Raw genomic sequence first — 8207 nt, 5'->3', positions numbered from 1 at the left:
ACTATGGTAATCCCATTAGGCAGAGATTAATTTTTGTTTACAACATCAACAAAATAAATTTAGTTCTTCTATAGTTATGGATAATCAGTCATATGATTAAAGATACTTTGTTTTTCTTTGCAAGCCATTCAATTCACAAGTATTATAGAGGAGTTGTTCCCTGTTTCAGCACTGCAGTAAGTGTAAGAGCCCAACAAAAAAGGTACAAGATAGTTGCCCTCTCTTCAACAGTCCATTCAAAGAGACTGGCATAGAAAAAATAACCATGAGGAATGCTAGGCACATAATTAAGTGTTCAGTAATATGGCATTTATTAGAAGAGATGTAAGAGTTCAGCAGACAAGAAAGAGGTGAGTTGGAATCAATATTCATAATTGATGAGAATATTCACTCCTAAAGCATGCAGCAGAGCTGACTACTTGAGCGTTAGTCAAAGTCAGAGTCAGCCTAGTCTGATTGATAGACATTGGGACAAATGTCAGATTGCCAGTTCCTCATGCTTCTCAGTAAACCTCCATTCCCTCTCAGGACTGTTTGCCAGTCAGAAACTTTCACTATTTAATTCAGCCTATGTTCTTTTTCTTCATAAAACTCATCACTGTCTGACTTGATCACATATTCACTCATTTGTATCTTTCCTGTGTTTAACATTGAATTGTCAGATCCTTAGTAGTGGGAGCTTTGTTGCTTCAGTGCAGAATTACCAACCCCAACAAGAATGCCTAGAATCTATAGATGCTCATTAAATATTCTTCTGGGAAAAGGAATGAACAGTCATCATTTCTGATCTCTTCAGCTTTCTGTTTTGTTCCAAGGCCAAAATTTTCAGTGCTGAAGCCTTAGTTGCTACGGAAGATGATAATAGTTGCTGATGACTGAGGCTTGCAATGGGCCACACTATGTAATGTGGTCCACACAACCATCTCATGAAGTAGAGAATGTTATTCGTCCCATCTTACTGATGCTGGAACTGAGACTTAAAGATATTGTATAAAATGTTCAGGCTCATGTACCTAACACATGACTGGCTTGTAATAAGAATTGATGACATACCCTATGCTCTCCAACTTTATGTTTTATGTCAACTTCTCGTGGTGATCGGGCATGCCCATAATTTGAGGCACGAAGCTGATTCTTGAAGAGGTGAGGATGAAGGCAGAATGGGTAAGAAACTTGGTGATTAGCTATTAGAGATTTAATTATGTCCCCCCTCCAAAAGCATATGTTGGAGTTCTAACCCTTAGTACCTCAAAATGTAACTGACCATATGCAGAAACTGGGTCATCATAGATACAATTATTGGGTTGTCAGAAAAGTCATGACACATTTTTGCATAGAAAAACAGGAAAATATGTCATGGCTTTTCTGAAGACCCAATAGTTAAGAGAAAGCTATACTGGAATCTAAATGTAAGATGGGACCTAAATCCAATATGACTAGTAACTTTATAAAAAGGAGAAATTTTGACATACAGATGCTATGTGAGGGCAAAGGCAGAGACCATGGTGATTACTAGCAAACCACCAGAACCAGGAGAGAGGCAGAGAATAGATTTCTTCCTCATAGCTCTCACAACCCTGCTGATACCTTTATCTCAGACATCTAACGTAGAGAACTGTGAGGCAAGAGATTTTTGTTGTTTAAGCCACATCATTCGTGTAGTTTGTTATGGTAGCCATAGCAAACCATCTGAGTAGAGGTAGGCAAGAAGGGGACTGAGGGAGAGAAAAAAAAAAAAAACTTACAGCTCCTGTTATCCCATCCCAGCCTCTTATACTTCTACCCAATTTGGCATTCTGAAGACACAGTTTCCTTCTGGCAAGGAATGATTAATGTTATATGTCAACTTGATTGGCCTTAAAGGATGCCCAGGTAACTGGTAAAACATTAGTTCTGGATTTCTATATGAGCATGCTTCTGGAAGATACTGGCATTTGAAATGATGGTATGAGTATAGGAGATGACCCTCCCAAGTATAGGTGGACATTATCTAGTCCATCGAAGGTCTTAATAGAACAAAAGGATGGAGGAAGGGCATATTTATTCTCTCTGCGTGAGCTGAGACATTCATCTTTTTCTGTCCTCAGACATCAGTATTCCTGGTTCTTGGGCTTTCAGACTCAGATCAGTACTTACACAATCATGCCCTGCACTGTATCCTGCTCCCAACCAACCCTTAGGATTTGGGGCTTGGACTGAATTACAACAGCAACTTTCTTGGTTATTCAGCTTGCTGATGGCATATTTTGGGTCTTATCAGCTTTCAGAACCACATGAAACAACTTCTATAATAAATAGCTCTCTCTTGCTTTCTCTCTGTCTCCTCTTTCTTGATAGGTCATATAAAGGGTCTTCAATAAGTTCATAGAAAATGTATATTATGAAAAATTATGCATGGAGTTTTAAAAATTGTACCAAAATAAGTTTATACTTCAATTCTATTTTTTTACAAGCATTTTGAAGTCTTCTCATGTATTTCCTATAGGTTATGCTTCTCTGGAGAATACTAATACACCAGTCAAGTCTTTCTGAGTGATTTCTTGAAAGAAGGTAAAAGTGAGCTTCCTGAATCCTCTTGTTAGCTCACAAGGCCCACAAAATAGATCACAGTGCTGGGAATAGCCACTGAGAGACCATTGTCCCTTATGAAGAAAGCTGCAGAGACTTTACAGACTCTGTGGCCTTACCAAGCTTGGACTATTTCAGATCTTTGTACATGGATAAACTTCAGAAAGTCTCACAGAGCTGGATTTCTCGCACATCATCCGTTGGTGGCCCTGCTTGATGGATCAAGTTGGAAACAGGACACTTAAGGGGAAGTCACATCCTTAATCTCTGCAGTGCCTGCTGTAGGGTATTGATTCCATTGTCCTTTAACCCTCTAGCATGGAGCTGATATTACATTACTGGTAATGAAGAAAGAAGTCTGCCAGGAATTGTAAATGGCTGGAATTCACTATTATAGGTCTTTTTACATCAAAAATAACAAGGACTCAAGACCGATTTCTTGAAGAATGGCAGGAAAAAATGGTTATGCCAACTTAAGTTCCCATATCTATCCCCACAGATGTACTCAGGGTCATTCTAAGCCCCAGCAATTTCTGTTCTGGACATAACTGTCCTGCCATGATAAAAGAATCTTTCTTCACAAATGAGATTGGTGTTTCATTTCTGTAACACAAAGGTCAGTAAACTTTCCTATAAAGGGCTAAATGATAAACATTTTCGGTTTTGGGAACCACGTGGTATCTGTTACAGCTGTTTCTTTGTACCACTGTTGTGTGAAAATGGTAATAGACCATACATAAGCAAATGGGTGTGATTGTGTGTCAATGAAACTGTATTCACAAAAATACAGTTTTTGTGAATTGGCCCTTGGCCCTAGTTTGTGGACTATGGTGTGGATACTTTGTTGTGCAGCATAAAACACCTGGAATTTTTGGTGCTCATGGAAATAATATCCCTGTTACCAAAGCTTTGGTGTCCATATCTTTCCTGGGAAATAATATCTCAGGACCCAACTTCTTTTGCACCATATTATCAAACAGGAGACAAGAATGAATAAATATATATTCCTTTTTAGGACTCCATATTGCCTACACTGAACTGAAGTGATACTAACTTGTGACCCTCTAATTGCATCCCCTAGACTATATCAGCCCCAAAATTTTGTGATAAAGAACAAAGACAAAATTGCCTTACAGTGTATCTCCTTCAGTGATGAAATGGCATTGATGAAAGAGGACTAGACTCTGTATGTCTGAAGCCCTGGCTTTTTGTACCTGTCTCTGCCCCTGACAGGCCCAGTAACCCCTCACAGTCATTTTCTCTCTGCAGTGTGACAACTTGTTCCTTACTTGCTTTATGCAATTGTCATGAGGATAAACTAAAAAGAGCAAGGTAAGAAATGTGAAAGTATTTTTTAAAAAGTTAAATTGAAGCTACATTCAGCTTTATTACAGAGGTACAGATCTATTTTTCCAAGGAAACCACGGAGGTAAGAAGGATATTTTTCTTCATAGATGAAAGTGTTGCAACTGAAATAGGGCATTGAACCCTCACCATGCAGAGGGACCAGGACAAGACAAGGCAACAAGCTTCCAGATGAAGCTGGGTCAGTTCTAAGATTTTCTGTTAGACTGGTCAGTTGTGTCATTTAGATCTAAATTGATTCCTTTCACTTTTAGTTGTTTCCTAGCAAGTTTATTGAAAAGAGCAGGTGCTCATTATTGAATTCCCTTGTTTATTTTCCCCCAGATCTGTTATGTCAGTATGTATCTGGCTTGATAGGTTTCATTTCTATGTGATAAAAACACAAAGCCCTTTAAAAGTTTCATTTTACTGCAAAAAAGAAAATAGCTATATATGGTGATGTGGACGAGAATGAAAGGGAGTAATTCTCTGACAAGTCTAAATGTCAGTGTATTTTTTTTTTAACAATAGAACTTATAGAGTCTGAATGTGGGCTAAGAGATAAATTCTTATAGGGAACTCCTATTTGGATTTAAGCCTTGGGTGATGGTGAGAGGATTCAGTATAGGAGAAAGAGAAGTGGGGTTAGGAATACTGGTTTGAGTCCAGGATCTGCCACTAACTTGTAGTGTGATGTTGACTAAGTCATTCACTCATTGTAGACTTTCAGTTTCTCATTTGTAAAATGAAGGATTTATTGGGTCATTGGAAAAGTCATGATATACTTTTATATTTTTCTATCCAAATATGCATCATGACTTTTCTGAAGATCCAGTAATTTAATGTGCTTTAAGCCTCTTTTCTCCACTTACTTTCTACAAAATAAGAATTCTATTACATGATGCATAAGGCAATAGTGCCTGCTATCGATTTTATCATTTATTTGTTTGAAAACACTTATTGAGGTACTATTATGAGTACAATTGTAAATAAAGATGGACTTGGTCCCTTGATTTCTTGTGTCCCATGGAATAGAGATAATCTGTCTCTTTCCTCCCTTGAATCAGAGAAGCAGAAGAATTTCAATGCTATCATTGTTCAATTGCTGTTTTAGCCCATTCATTTGAACAGTCCAAATTTTATATGCATCATAAGACAATATTGACCTGGCCTAGAAAAAGATTTTGCTGTGGTAGTAAACATGAAGTTTTAATGTGCATGCAGAATGTTTTTTACTTAAATATTACTGGAGGAAAGAGTTTCCACTTTGGAGGCAAGAGTTTTTAGGTTTTAAATGCTCAGAGACTGAAGGGAGCCTTGCAACCTCACCAGAGGCCTTGAGTCCCACTGGCTCAACCAGTAGACTGAGTCAAGAGGCTTAGAACTGGGAGCTAGTTTACCTGGAGAGATAAACGAGAGCCTTAAACAGGCTCTTCAGGGAAGTGAACACAGCCTAGAGTTCCAGAAAACATAGAGTATGAAAGAAAGAAGTATAGCAGCATAGAAGTATCCAAAAGGAGTGGAATGACTAAGGAGAAATAGGTAGAGGATGAATATGTGGAGAGAATAGGCCAAATAAAATCCACCTCTGTATCTGTAGAATCTAGCAAAGTATTTAGTACATGGCTAATTATAATACATGTCTAAACTTTGTGAGGACAGTGTTCTAGTCTGTTTGCTTTATTCTTTTTTCCCCAGTTAAGTACATGCCCTTGAACAAAAGGTTGTTGTAGACCAGACCAAGGATGATGGCTCACAGAGAGAGAGAGAGAGAGAGAGGGAGAAGGGGAGGATCAGAAGAACCAGAGATATTAAAAAGGGAAACTAGATTACATTTAGTAATGGACTGGATGTAAGGGCAGTGGGAAGAGTAAAGGATGACTTTCAGTCTTCTGACATGGGTAACTAAGTGGATGGTGAGGCCATTCACTCAGAGGGGGAGCCCAGGTTTTTGAACCAAATATGGGAACTGCTGAGTAAAGGATGGAAGCTGGTCTTGGTACTGAGGTTTCTGTTTCCAGCTTTGTTTCTGCTCCCAGGATATCTTTTTTGTGTGTCATATTCTGAGGAAAAAAAGAACAAACATTTGTGGAATGAGTAGACTCTGGGAACAGTCTGCAGTCAGACACAATGAGAGTTAAACTAAGTGTGCATGCAGCAAATAGTCTAGACCTCCCAACTTCAAGAATTCCAATGCTGGAGTAATGTCCTGAGGTTTCTAAAAGGATACACAAGAAAAACTACTTGGGGATATTTCACCTAATGTCAGTTCTATATCTCAGCTCACATACAGATAGAAGGTTTGCCTTTCATCTATAAAGCTATATCTCTTCAGTGACTCCTTGAAATTTTGAGATTGTCACTTTCAAAGGTTCCTTCCTAGCATCATTTTTGAAATTAAGTTCTGACGAAAGAGAGCCACATCTTTAAACATTATATCATGTAACAAGATGAGAAATAAGCACTTAACCAGTGAAAATGCTTATGTTTGGAATTTCTTCTTGATCTTTTTTTTTTAGAGACATAAGTTTGGGACTTTTGTTAGTGGAGATTGATTGCTACAGCATAATATTCAGTATGTATTTGTGTGTATTTAAGGTGAGACAAATTCATTGACATTTGTTTTGGTCAAGTCTGAGTAACAGAATTTAACTGGATTTTTTACAAAGGCAACTGTCATAAGGGAGTCAAGTGTGGAAAGAGCATTGAAATGTAAGTTAGAGGATCTCTATTTTAGCTTTATTTCTGTTATTAACTAGCCACGTGACCCTAAGCAAGTCTATTCTTCTTCTGTAGATCTCAGTTTCACTAAATAAAAAATTAGGGAGGGAGGCAGCAGGTGATGTGGTGGCTAGGGTGCTAGACTCCTATATGGCTAACTATGGTTTGAGTCCCAGACCCAGCAGCTTGAAAATCACTACAGACATGTGTGTGTGGGTGCCCAAGATCCTAGAAGAAGAATAGAGGAGAAGGGACTACAGTGTGGCCATCCCAGGGTGGGAGGGGAGAATTTCTCACTTTCCTTTTCTCTGTCCTTTCCCTCTCTCTCTGGTGAGCACATATGCCCTATGACAAAAACCACTAAGAAAATAAATAAGGGCTTGGTGCAGAGGTGGTGGCAGTGGCCGAGAAAATCTGTGGGTGACTGTGTCTTCAGGAGATTGTGCTATACATCCTTCTGGACCTGGGGATTTAGAACCTGAAGCTCCCCATTCCTCTCAACACTCACACCATTTCATACACCCACCCAAGGACTCATTTTGGGGTTCTCATTGACTTTCAGAAAGGACACAAGCTCCACTCTGACCCCAGCTCAGTTGGCCACCTGCCTTCACCGTGATGACCCTTCTTCCATGACCCTACAGTGACTTGAGCATTCTGTGAATGGCACAGAAGGGATTTGGAGCCAGTAGGGGATCACTGGGTCAGCTATAAGTTGTCCCTGGAGGCAGCACAGCTGGCAAAAGCCCTACAGGAGCTGAAACAGGATGGCACTGGGGAAGTATGACTGTTAATGAAGCTGAAGAGAAATTAAGAGGCACCAGAAGGAACTTCCTTGATCAGAGATAGTTCGCATTCAGGCAAACTACCAATAATATCTGTTAAAAACATCAACTAGACCGACTAATCTGTGAATCAAATATCAAAATGGGAAATTCATATTAGACTCTATCATTGGAGTCAAGTCCAAGCTTAAACAATTCGACAGTGTGGTTCACGTTCGTCTGATCAACTACTATCTGCAGATGTGCAAGAACAAGCAGTCCTGCAGAATGATACTGTTCACTTTTATTTGACCAAACTATTCTACACACCAGCATCCTCTCAGCAACATCTCTGTAGACTCACCATTAACAAATGCACTGGTACTATCCGGGGACTGCCCTTACCAACAAGACTAAAAGACTACTTGGAAAAATGTAAGTTCCAGGTGTAAGTGTTTCTCTTTATCTAAACATGCCTCATATAGAATATCTCCAAATGCAGCTATATAAAAGAGAACCAAAATTTTAGTGACTGCTCTGGATAGCTATGCAGAATTCTTCCTAAGAACAGCTGAAGACAATCTAATCTAAATGCCTGAAGAGGTAGGTAAGTATTTAATGTTCCCCCAGATACTCACCTGAGTGATGCTTCCCTTCCTAAGGCTGACCAATAATAGTTCATCCTTTTAAATTAAAGGTGGGATGTCCCAAGTAAGGGCTGAAAGAGCATTTTGTCAGACTGTCTTGTCTTTCTGAGATTCCTTTCTCTTAAGTAAGAGATCCATGCTCCAGAAGTGGAGACAGAACTCC

The 8207-nt window shown here is 39.1% G+C and overlaps 1 pseudogene; it reads left to right on the top strand.

The window, feature by feature from the left end:
- The first annotated feature begins 7265 nt into the window (after positions 1–7265).
- LOC102486535 (suppressor of cytokine signaling 2 pseudogene) lies at positions 7266–7849 on the top strand (annotated as a pseudogene).
- The last annotated feature ends 358 nt before the right edge of the window (positions 7850–8207 follow it).

The sequence above is a fragment of the Tupaia chinensis genome, unplaced genomic scaffold (assembly GCF_000334495.1).
Source record: "Tupaia chinensis unplaced genomic scaffold, TupChi_1.0 Scaffold000706_1, whole genome shotgun sequence".
Lineage (NCBI taxonomy): Eukaryota > Metazoa > Chordata > Mammalia > Scandentia > Tupaiidae > Tupaia > Tupaia belangeri.
Note: the sequence above shows the minus strand (reverse complement) of the source record. Positions and strands in the feature narration are given on the sequence as shown.